Source organism: Neophocaena asiaeorientalis, unplaced genomic scaffold (genome assembly GCF_003031525.2).
Source record: "Neophocaena asiaeorientalis asiaeorientalis breed wild unplaced genomic scaffold, Neophocaena_asiaeorientalis_V1.1 scaffold378, whole genome shotgun sequence".
NCBI classification, from domain to species: domain Eukaryota; kingdom Metazoa; phylum Chordata; class Mammalia; order Artiodactyla; family Phocoenidae; genus Neophocaena; species Neophocaena asiaeorientalis.
The window spans coordinates 1278041-1291788 of NW_020185316.1; positions in this window are offsets into that span (position 1 = coordinate 1278041).

Consider the following 13748-nt stretch of genomic DNA (forward strand, 5'->3'; position numbering starts at 1 on the left):
ATAAAACTAAAATTTGAAAAACTCTGATTTATGCCATTGTACTGAAAAGAAAAGGGTCAGAAATATTAAGCAATCAGCCCGATGTCATACAGCTAGTGAGTTGTAGAATGGGAGTGGGTACTGAAATGATCAGACTCCCTCTTTTCATCAGATGCTCCTGTATCTTTAATTCACTAATTCATAAATCATTTCTGTAACCAGCCTGCCTGCTCAGTGTCTCTCATTTCACCTTTTCTTTGACCTCATCAGCCCCATCAAAATATTGATCTCCCTACTTCCTCCTTATTGAACAGAACTTCTAATTTTACTTCCTTCTCTTTGAAGTTTAGATCCATGGTGAGTCATTTCAACTGGTTTCTTTCTAATTTCCTAACCTCGCTTACTTGATTTTCCTTGTGTGGTATCTCATTGGTTAAACTCCCAAGTCATGTATACCTGAATATCAGCAGCTATTGTGAGTGCACCTGGGCAGCTTGACAATGCTGGGGGTAATTAATACTACTTGCAGCATAGGATCCATAATGATCACCAGCCACAACTAGATCTCAGCAATGCCACATGTTATTCAGTTTTTCTCTGTTGATTCTCCATTATAGTTTTCACAATGTCCGTTTTAATTTTCTGTACTTGTCTCAAATTGTTCTGATTCTGCCACACCCTTTCTCTCTCTCTCTCGAGACATGACTTTGCCTCTGTTTCTCAGATGAAATAGAGGCAATTATATAGCAACATCTTCACATCTTAAATGCACCGACCTAAATAAATTTGTACCATACGCTGTCTCCCTCCTTTCACAGTGCGAAAGGGATGCAGTCTCTTCATCTTCTCTTAACTTTTTATTTTATACTATCACCATTTAAGTAAATTTAAGGCTTTCTTATATCATAAAACCTAGCTCAGTAAATAACACTGCCCATCACTCAATTGCATAATCCAGAGTTCTAGGAATTATATTGGATTCCTCATTTTACATTCATTCATTTAATAAACATATATTAAACTATATGTTCAACATGCTGTTCTTATAAATATCTGTGTAGTGTTTCTTTTCTACTTACTCCTAATCAGTTTCCATGTATCCACCTTGTCACCGTTAATTTTTTTTCCTATCTGCCTCTAGAGTGGAAAGAAAAAGATAAAATTCATCATTACATTCTATTTTGAATGTCATTTTATTTCCTTTGAGAACAAGTATATATCCTTGGAAGAGCTTGAGTGTCTGGTTTTGACTGCCTTTTTAGATTTGAAACTCTCCCCCTTTCTTTCTTCCATGCAACTTGGAATCCATTCTTTAAATTCAACACGTTCTTTATTTGCCTCTAGATCCTTAAACTGTTTGTTTCTTCTGTTTGAACCCTCCCATAATTCATCTGGCTAATTGCTACCAAACCTTTTCGTCATCATCTTTGTACTGTCTCATAAGGAGGACAAAGGCTCGTGTCCGTATGGTATACTACCAAATTAGACTTGTGGTTCATTTCAAAGGATGCATCATATGTCAAGGTATATTCAGTGTTTATAGTCTCTGTATTAAAAGATAATTTTCAAAAGAAGCTGTCATATGAATATAAAATATAGATTTGTTTAGGATGTTATGTAATGAATTATTAAGATGATGTTTTAACCAGGTTAATGGGGACTCCAAAGAACAGACACATTTATTGTTCAGGAATTTCAAAATGAGTGTGCATATGGAAGCAATGAAGGATGTTTACATGGTGCTGCATGGAAGTCAATTGAATAGACTGAATTGGAAAGAATTTTGCATATCAGCAGTAATATTTTTTCACTGCTGTCACATACCTACAACTTACAGAGTTGTAAAATAGCTCCAAAGAAAGGAAAGCTTAGAATTGAATAGCCTTGAAGAGTGTATTGTACAATGCACATGGAAGCAAAATTTTTCTCTGCACCCAGTATATTGTCAAATCCAAAGAGATAGATAAGCTGTCTGCTTTGTCCACAAAATATTTTCCTAGATCTATTAAAGTATCTACCTTATAATAGATATAAAATTGTTCATTAAAAATTAGATTATTTCCCCTAAATTTTCAACTATAGACCATACCTCTTTTTTGAGATTTAAGCCAAAATATCTAATTCCTCCAGTAGATAGTCCATCTGTATACACACAGGCATCTCAAACATGGCAATATCAAAACATATCATATTTTCATGAAACTACATATTTCTTCAGTATTCCAGAGCAGTTAATGATTTTGTGGCCTAGATTGAATTAACAATTCAACAAAGTATCTAGATTCCCGAGATTAAAATCTATGTCATCCTGGAACTATGTACCTGGCATCTCAGTCATACAGATATAGTTAATTTATAAGTTATTTTCAATTTATAGATTTAATACTTTTATAACATATCACCCAGCATTTATATCTTAATAACTGTGAAACTCCTATCTATATGTTACACACGATTCTGTGATTTTCCACTTTTCACATCTTATAACGTCAGACATCCTATTGACCTGTTAAGCTCCATCTCAGTACTCTCCTCTGTGAAGACTGTCTTCTGTCAACTCCATCTTACAATCCATTCTTCAGTCCCTTCCAGAGTAAGGAGAACTGCTTATTTCAACCTTTGTGCTACCACAATATTTAGCACTTGATACGTTCCTCTACTATGATACTACACATGCTTCACTGGAATTATTTTGATAAAAGTCTGTCTTATTAATCTGTAATATTTGAGGAGATAGAAAACGTCTTATTAATCTGTAATATTTGAGGAGATAGAAAACATACACCTTTTATCTTTGAAACTTAGTTTGCTAACACTAAATAAATCAATACAATAATGAATAATGTACAAACAAACCAATTCCTCTTCCTTTTAAAAAAGAGAACTGGGCTTCCCTGGTGGCGCAGTGGTTGAGAGTCCACCTGCCGATGCAGGGGACACGGGTTCATGCCCCAGTCCGGGAGGATCCCACATGCCGTGGAGCAGCTGGGCCTGTGAGCCACGGCCGGCCGCTGAGCCTGCGCGTCCGGAGCCTGTGCTCCGCAACGGGAGAGGCCATGGCAGTGAGAGGCCCGCGTACCGAAAATAAATAAGTAAATAAATAAATAAGAGAACTATCTAGATTCACCTTCTGTTGGAGAATAAGAGTCTCCTTCAGGACAATATATGAGGGGGAAGATAAAAATTCAACTAAATTTCTTGAGGTTTCAAAAGCATTTTCAATCTCAAAAACCATAATGGTGAAAGAAATCCATGTATGGGGTTCAAGGTTGTAATTGGTGCCAAACCATGACCAACAGCTTTTTGCTTAAAATGGATATCATAAATGTTTCAATCACTGTGGAATAGAAGACATCAAAGGAGATTTTGTCTGGAAATGCTGCTTTCTAAACAGCATAGTCATGTAATTTGTTTTTCTTTTTCAACAAAGTAGTGTCAAATTGCAGTGTAATAGCTCAGCATGGAGATATCTCCAATGGTGAATTTCACCAGGGTTATGGAGTCAGAGCTATAAGAACTAGCAGATGACTTTGGTTCCTCCTAACTCATTTCTCTTAGAAATTGTGGAAAGATTGCAGAGTATAAACAAATTTTACAGAAAATGAAACACTCCCTGAGGCAGAATGACAGGATTTATTTGTATATTATAAAAAAAGAAACTAAACTTTTCTAACAAGTTGCCTTTTCCTCATAGCCCTGACCTCTGACCTGCACATAGCACAGTTTGATCTTGTTCTTTTTGTCTTTTTCTCCATTATCTTTGCTGTTACAGTCAAGTACCTACTTCATCCATGTGAGTTTTCAGTAGGAGCATAGGTTTTGTACATTCAGAAATTTTTTAGAGTGGTCAGAGATGGAATAAGAAATCCTATTTCTAACTAGTTCAGCATTTTATGGAATATGTAGCGCAAAACATTAGTATTGTGAGATTTCAATATTTGGGAGTAAATTTTTGATAAAATTAATCAGGTTCCTTTTTTAAAGGTTATTTTTTTTCAGGTTATTTAATATAATGTGCTTTCCAAGTCTCCACGGGAGCAAAGAGCACAACTCTCTTTTCAGTCACATTTGATGATGCAGCCCTTTCCTTAAGAAGCAATTCCAGACAAACATAGTTTATAGAATGTAATAGGAAATGATACTCTACTCATATAATCTTGTTTTGAAAACAAACATAATCAAAACGCATCTCGGGCTTCCCTGGTGGCGCAGTGGTTGTGAGTCCGCCTGCTGATGCAGGGGACACGGGTTCGTGCCCCGGTCCGGGAGGATCCCACATGCTGCGGAGCGGCTGGGCCCGTGAGCCATGACCACTGAGGCTGCACATCCGGAGCCTGTGCTCCGCAACGGGAGAGGCCACAACAGTGAGAGGCCCGCGTACCTCAAAAAAAACAAAAAACAAAAAAAAAACGCATCTCATCTTTTAGTATTTAATAATGATGACTTCCTCTCATTTTTTCACCTTCTGTAATTTTTATTTTTAGAAATGTATCTAACAAAAGGATAAATATGATACGCAGTACTCTATACACATAGACACACACAGATATATTTTTCTATTGTTCATGGTTATTCTTAATCTTGGCCAGGCTTATTTTTCTATAGACTTTCCCAAAGACTTTGGAACTCGCCTTTCTTGTGGTCTGAGCAATGAATGCACAATTGGTCGGTGATCGGATACGAAGTACACTTTGGTGAACGTTAGAAAAAATATATATTAATTTATTTTAATATAGATAGAAAAAAGAAAATAAGAGGGCAGACAATTTTAATAGCTTTTAATTTATTTTTTACTCTGTGCCATTGGCTGCACTAGGGACATCACTAATAGGTATCATTTATTTTCCACAAGAACCCTAGGACAAGGAAATCACCATTACCTCCATGTCATAGATGAGGAGACTTAAAATTCTATAGTTAGGTATTTGACTATAATTTCCCAGCAAGCAACAGAGCAGGACCAGAACTGAGGCAAACTGACCCTGGAGCCCACATTCTCTGGTAATCAATGGATGCGTTGTCCCACGTCAGCCTTCATTATGCAATGCTTATAGGCAGGAATGATTGCTTTAGGACTTCAGCAATGAGCAAGGTTTTGTAGAGGTCCAAGTCAGTGGAAAACCACAGAAGAGATGAGAGAAGATGCCTGCTGCTCAGTTCATTGCCACTATCCTTGATATGAGGAAAGGAAGCTCTCCTGAGTTACCAGTTTGTTTCCATGTCCTGCTGAGGAGGAATCCTTGACATATGGAATGCAGTTTCAGTGGAGATGAGAGTAACATAGAGTCCCTATTCTATGAGACTTGGGGTGTCCTGTTAATAACCTCATCTCTCAGGGCATTGGGACATTACCAAAACTGTGAAAGCTTTCAGTTTTTTTCATCTTTTCTACGGGGCTGCCCCAGTACCCTCACAGAGACCTAAGGAGTACTTCTTCCACCCCTAAAGGTGAAGGGATAATGGTGTGGCAGACATCCCAACCAGTCCTAGGAGTTTGATAATGGTTTTGACAAACAAGTTCCAAGAGAAAATTAGACCAACATTCAAAATACTTTGTACACACTCTCCAACAAGGATATACCAATTGTCTAACCATTCCAAAAGAGAAGTTGGTTTCTATACAAATTACCTCTGTTTATATTTTTTTAAAGTTCAGGCTCTTTCAAAAAACAAAGACCTATAATGGCTCATTAGTCATGAATACTAAACATTCTCAAATTTGATATCTTAAAATGTCGACTTTTGAGACCAGTATTTCCCCAATCTCCATTCTCTCTCTTTAAATTTGTTCCCTGGAAAAATTCTCAGAACAGTACTATTGCCTCCACTGCTTTTTCTTCCAGTCTGAACTTACTCTTTGTTATTTTTTCTCCTACTAATTTTCTGAAACTACTGTCTTTGAGAGCTCAATTCACCAACGACCTACTAATTAACAAATTCAGCAGTCTCTTCTAAGTCCTTACTTGACTAGACCTCTCCATAGCAATCAAAATCACAGACCACTTGTTCCTTCTTGAAAAGCTCTTATAACTGGAAGAAGAAAATGACTCTCTCTTCCCCTTAGAGAGATAGGGGAGAAGAATGGCCCTTGGCTAAGAATTTAATCAAGTACGAATAAGAAGTAATTTCAAAGCCTCCACCTGGTCTTAGTGTTGCTAAGGTAGCATGCTGTAGAGATTTATGGGTCAGCATTAGCCAATTTATTATTCCAGGTAGATCTGAAATAGCACATTTGAAAAGGGGGTGTGGTTTGGAAAGATGAAGGAGAGGAAGCATCATGGCAATGCATAATAATGAGGCCATACTGACTCCATTACAGTTATGTGAACTTGTAAGTTATGAAGTAATTGGGAAAGTGTTTATTTTTTCCTCTATAGAGTTAGCACTGTTCTAGAGGAATATGTATGTGTATAGGCGCATATGAGAGTGAGATTTTCAACATGTAATAGTTGGAAAATTGGAGGAATAGAATGTTTGTGATGCCATCTGAATTTTGGAAAACAACTTAAGGGTACAATGTTAAAGTGCCTAGGGCCCCTCTTGGTTTGCATGAAGGAATCCTGTGAAAAATAGGTAATTCCCTAGTAGTCCCTTTAGGCCCACTTGTTATTCTAACCTGACTATGACTAGGATAGTGACATTTAATCTGAGAGGAGGTCAACCTTTGTAGATTGACTGTGGAAGGAGTAATTTTTGCTAAAACCAATGTAAAAAAGCAATGGAAACATCAACAAAGATGCCAAATGTGTTTGATTTATGTATCTGTCTCTCCTCTCTCAACATTGGAAATTTAGCATGTTGCCTGCTAAACTGGAAATGGGCATTCTAGACCACTTGTAGTTACCCTAATGAATTCATTAAAATGTAACTATAAAAGACCAACAAAGTTCTCTTTTTTTTTCTTCATGGTAAACCTTGAAAATGTGAGCAATAAAAAGATTTACATGATTTTCTACTTGCCCACCCCACACATTTGGTTCTTAGCCACTTAAGCGTCAGGGGCCAGCCACTGTGGACAGCATCACCAGGGGCCCCTTGCTCACTGGATTCTGATTAAGTTTAACAAATAGAAAGCACTAACATGAGATTAGAAGGCGAGAGTAAAGACAGATTCTTCATTCTTCTTTGCTTTGAGTACACTTTTTTCTCTGTGCAGCTGCTTCTCTCTGCAACTGGAGCTGGGTAGCCCTTCCTCCACTAGTTCAAGTTCTCACTGAGGAGTTTTAAAATTATTTTCTGTCCTTCTCCGTTCAAGTGTACAGATAGTAATGGCTCCCTAACATTGCTAGTATCTGGATGTCTCACTGTATCTTATTTGCTTCTTTAACCCTGCCTGTAACTCTTAATCAATCTCTTTATATTAATTATATGAAGCAATTTTTATTTTCTTCCACGGCTGTTACCAATCCACACTGTGTCCTTGTTTTTGATGGTGTGAGTTTTTATTTTTTAATTCTTGTTATTTTGTTTTGTTTTTATGGCCTTGGTTTAGTATCTCTAGTCCACACTGTATCCTTGATTGTCAAGGACATTGTATTCAGTTTGTCCTTCTCATCCCTTTCATCCTCCTTCCTCCACTTTAAAAGTGGTTTTCACTAGAAATTATTTTAATTTTATGTTATATGAATACCCCCACAGGGTTAAAATGAGTGACAATAGCTCATAAATAGATCAAAGTACTCCCTCCCAGGTAATATCCTAATATGTCTACTAAGCAGTGGTATTGTGCTGGGAAGAGCCCTGCAATTTAAGAAAGAAGATCAGCACCTGACCTGAGTTCTGTCTTTGATTATCTCATATTGCAAGGACCTGTTAAACGCCTAAACTTTTATGTTAAGAACAAGCATTTGTTGATCTGAGATCTCAAAAATGATTAATCACCTTAATTTAAAGTATACTTTGAATGGATAATACATAGCAGAATAAGGACGTTGTGAGGATAGAGCAGGTAGTTTCTAACCACTAAAAAACATTTGTGGAAAATTCTAAAGACTCAACAAAAGAATTGTTAGAACTAATAAATGAATTCAGTAAAGTTGCAGTATACAAAATCAACATACAAAATCCTTGTGTTTTTATATACAACAACAAACTATCCACAAAGGCAAATGAGAAAATAATCATATTCACACATAACAATGAAAAGAATAAAATACCTAGGAATAGACTTAACCAAAGAGGTAAAAGACTTGTAACTAAAAATTGTAAGCATTGATAAAGGATATTCAAGAAGACACAGGTAAATGGAAAGACATCCCATGTTTATGGATTGGAAGAATTAATATTATTAAAATGTCCTTAACTACCCAAAACTATATACAGACTCAGTGCAATCCTTATGAAAATCTCAAACAATAGCATTCTTTATAGAAATAGAGAATACAATCCTAGAGTTCATATGGAACTACAGATGACCCAAATAGCCAAAGCAATCTTGAGGAAGAAAAAACATAGCCACAGGCATCACACTTCCTGATTTCAATATACATTGCAAAACCAAGTAATAAAAACAATATAGCACTAGACCAATGGAACAGAACAGAGAGCTCAGGAATAAATCCATGAATTTTCTTTAAATTGGTATTCAACAAGGGTGTCAAAAGTACACATGAGGGAAAAATAATCTGTTCAGTAAATGGTGCTGGAAAAACTGGACATTCACATGCAGAAGAATTAACTTGGATCATTGTCTCATGCCCATATATATAGACATAACTAGTTTTATTTGACTTTGCTTTATTGTGCTTCACAGATACTGTGTTTTTTACAATGGAAGGTTTGTGGCAACCCTCCATCATGTAAGTCTGTTGGCACCATTTTCCAACAGTGTTTGCTTACTTCGTACCTCTGTGTCACATTTTGGCAATTCTTGCAATATTTCAAACTTTTTTGTTATTAATATATTTGTTATGGTGATCTGTGATCAGTGATTTTTGATGTTACTACTATGACTTACTGAGGGCTCAGATGTTTTACCAATAAAGTATTTTTAAATTAAGGTATGTACATTGTTTTTTAGACATAATGCTGTTACACACTTAATAGACCATAGTACAGTGTAAGCATGACTTTTGTGTGCACTGGGAAAGCAAAAAATTTGTGTGACTTTGTTTATTGCAATATTTGCTTTATTGTGATCATCTGGAACTGAACCTGCATTATTTCAGAGGTATGCATGTACAAATGTAAATCAGCTCAAAATGTTGATTAATGATTTCAATGTAAGACCTGAAACCATAAAACTGCTAGGAAAAAACATAGGGAAAATGCTTCTTGACATTGGTCTGGGAAATAGCTTTTTGGATGTGATCCCAAAAACATAGGTAACAAAAGTAAAAATAGACAAATGGGGCTATATTAAACTGAAAAGCTTATGCACAGCAAAGAAAACAATCAACAGAGTGAAAAGGCAACCTATAGAATGGTAGGAAATTTTGGGTTGGCCAAAAAGTTCGTTCGGGCTTTTCCATAGCATCGTACAGAAAAACCCAACTGAACTTTTTGGCCACCCCAATATTTTCAAGCCATACATCTGATAAGGGCTTAATATCAAAAATATGTAAGGAAGTCACACAACTCAACAGCAAAAAAAAAAAAAAAATTCAATTAAAAACGGGCAAAGGATCTGAATATACTTTTCTTAAAAGAAGACATACAAATGAACAGCAGGTATATTAAAAGGTGCTCAACATTGCTAATCATCAGGGAAATGCAAGTCAAAGCAATAATGAGCTATCATGTCACACCTGTTAAGATCGTTGTTATCAAAAAGACAAGTGATAAATGTTAGTGAGGATGTGGAGAAAAGGGAACGCTTGTACACTGCTGATAGGAATGTAAATTGCCATTATGGAAAACAGTACTAAAGTTCCTCAAAAAATTAAAATAGCAGTACTATATGATCAGGCAATCCCACTTCTTGGTATTCATCCAAAGGAAATGAAATCAGTATTTAAGATACTTGCGCTCTATTGTTCCTTGCAGTATTATTCACAGTAGCCAGGATGTGGAAACAATCTAAATGTCTGTTGACAGATAACATTTCTAAATAAAATGGTATTTCTATATCTTTACATTCTTGCCAACACTTATTGTGTTATCATATGTACATATATGTTTATATATTATAAATGTATACACACATAATAGAATATTATTCAGTCTTTAAAAACAAGGAAATTCTGGCGTTTGTGACAACATGGATGAACCTAGAGAATATTATGCTAAGTGAAATAAGTTGAACACAGAAAGGCAAACACTGTATGATCTCACTTATATGTGGGATCTAATATAGTCAGACTCAGAAGCAGAGACCAGAAAGGTAGTTACCAGGGTCTCGGGGGGAGGGGGAAATGGGGGGATGCTGGCCGAAGGTTACAGTGATTTACTTATGTAAGATTTGGGCTTTCCTGGTGGTGCAGTGGTTGAGAGTCCGCCTGCCGATGCAGGGGACACGGGTCCGTGCCCTGGTCCGGGAAGATCCCACATGCCGCAGAGCGGCTGGGCCCGTGAGCCATGGCCGCTGAGCCTGCACGTCCGTAGCCTGTGCTCTGCAACAGGAGAGGCCACAACAGTGAGAGGCCCGCATACGGAAAAAAAAAAAAAAAAGGATTAATATGTTCTGGAGATCAAATATATAGTATAGAGTGGGAACCCTAACAATACTGTATTGTATACTTGACATTTGCTAAGAGGGTAGATCTTAAGTGCTCTCACCACACACACACAAATAACTACCTGAAGTGATGGATATTTAATTAGCTTGCTTGTGGTGATCATTTATTTCACAATGTATACATGTATCAAAACTTCAAATTGTATACCTAAATGTATACACATTTTTTGTCAATTAGCCCTCAGTAAACTAGAAAAAATGAGCATATGATTTCGTTTTATTATTTTCCTTTTGTGTTAGACTTTATTTTCATTCTATTTCCATGCAGTGATTTTTTTTTTTTTTTGAGGGATTTGACTAACACAGCTTACACTACAGTGTCTATTACTTAGTCGTTACCTAAATATGTGTGAAATTGAATTAAATTTTGTGCAGATTGTTTTAAGTTGAAGAACATATGTTCTGTAATTCCTAGCATGAAATTCTCAGGGACCAACTGTTTATTTGTAGCACTACTAAGTATATTGATAGATTGATACCATATGCTCAAATTGCACTACCCTTAGATAAAACAATAAACCTTGTTAATATCTCTGGAATTACCCAGGAAATTTGGGAATAATGAAAAGCTCATTCATTTCAGATTTTTAATCAGTACAATTTAATGTTTAATCAAATTTTTAATATTCAAAAATTCATATGCAGGCATACTAAATCTGTTTTGTGAGTGCTGTGACTTATTTGGAAAATATTAAAGGCTAAATTGTACACATAGGGTGAACTGTATTTTCTAATATCTCAAAATAGTTTAAGTGAAGGAAATAAATGCATATAAATCATAATGAGCTCATATAAAATGGTGTTGTCTTATTAATACTGAAGAAATTCTCATATGCTCCCTCTAACATAATTGAAGTATATGAGCATTAGAACCACAGCTAGCTTTTGTAGTATTGATATTTGCTCAACTATCAATGTGTAATTTTGTTCTGTCAGAGAGTATATCATCATATTATGAGACTCCATTGTTCTTGAGTCAGTAGAGTTTATTTTAGATGGAAAATAAACTTAATCACATTTTAACATAGTTTGTTGTATTTCTTTGCTGCTCTTGTTGATAAAGGTTGATAGTGAAACAGTTAAGTAAACACAAAGTTTCTAAGAAGAAGCACCGAAGTGCATATGATCTAACATAATGTGCTTCACAAAAACTAGAAATTGGATTAATACTGCTTGCTCATGCTTGAAGCACAGAAAATTGCTCAAAGGCAGGTAGATGGAGAGTGAAAATCTAAAAATAAAATTCCCAGTGGAAATGAGGATTTTCACAGTTTAGACTGGATGATTCTAGGATATGAGTCTCAAGACACAGAAGAAAACCTTACAAGCAGGACATTTAAGAATAGTATAAATTGCATATATATATGTATATAAGTTATATATATATAGTGAGCACGCGTGTGTGTGTGTGGGGGGGGGGGGGTGGGTGGAGAGAGAGAGATAAGAGAGAGACTGAGAGAGATGCTATGGGAATCTGAAAAACAACAAAATTAAAACTACTTTTCGTTTGTAGCCAAGTGTTATTATTTATCCATCATACCTATGATTTCTTGTATAGAGTCTACCAATAGACTTTCAAAATTTAACCTACTATTATCTTAATTAAAAAATGCAATGGACTTCGGCATCATTTTTGTTTATTTTTCTTTAATAAAATCTAGATAGGGGATATATTCTCCTTATGGTTTATACTTATTAACTTCTGGAAAGCTCAGGTGTCTAACTGCTGCAGTTACAATATCTACAGATAAATCAGCTCAACTGTACATAATGTGATAAATTATCACAGTAATTATGAAAAAAGGATGAATTCTGAATTAAAATAAGTCTAAAAATATTGCATTGTGCATAGCATTGAAACAAATTCCTAACCAGAAAATGTGTTAAGTAATCAGGTTTAATACATATCTTTTACCATAAGGAAAAATGTATAAAACTAGTGGTTTTTATTGTCAGCGTAGTCATATACTATCTAGTAATTTAGTATAAATAGAAGAACTAAATATGCCTGTTTATTAAGAATGCATCTATTATGTTTTCCTCTGTTTAATTCTAGAAATTCTGCCTACATGCTAAGCAAATAATGCTTGAAGTGATAAGACTTAACTATCTCATTTTCTTTAGTGAAAAAAGAGAAAATGTTTAAAAATATTATTGTCTCCTTCATAACCAACACCAACACACATAGTACACAATTTCATGATTTCCTGATAATGTATAATGTCTTTATTTCAATAAACCTTAAATACATGAACTACAATATCAATACAAACTCTTTATTTTGGAAGGGATTCTTAGACTATATGTCATGATTCTTCCAAATTAGACTTAGGTGGAGGAGGTAACCAACTTGAAAGGGGTTAAGCTTTTTTCTTTCACAGTTTATGAAATTTGACTACATTGATGTATTTTCTGCTTGTCTATCCAATGGTTCTATAAGTTAGCTTTAAAGAAAATTATAAAGTGACTTCTTTTTCTTTAGACTAGAAAGAAAAAAGCTCTGGAGTGATTCAGTAATGTGCTTAAGCTTTGAAGACTAGAGAGATCTCAGGCATGCCAAAAGATTGCTTCTTCCGTCCAACCTCACCATGAATTTGCTGGGTGACCTTCGCTGTTACCCAACACCTTACCCATAAGTGGAGAGGATCAATGATGTTGCAGGGCCCTTCTCAGGCTATAAATACATTTTTAGAGAAAGGATTGTGATAGCTGTTCTTCATATTCACTGATAAGAAAGCAAAAATACAAAAGAAAAAGAAAATCGACCTACATTTCAGGAAGGTTTAGTATATCAAGAAAAGGTAAGAACTTGAATGAACCCTAGGAATCAGTGATGGCAGTGACCTAATGGCAGGTCCTTTTGGAAAAATAGAAATCCTTTAAACAATCGTATATGCCCATCTCAATGAGAGTTTAGAATCAAGTTAGTTTTGTCATAGATACATAAGATAGAAAATTAACATTTCAATTTTTATGAAACTAATATATAAACATCATGCTAACTGACATATATTAGGGAAGAACTGTCTTCAATATCAACATTATGAATTCATAAATAACTTCAGGGGATAATCAATCCAATTTATTTTTAAGT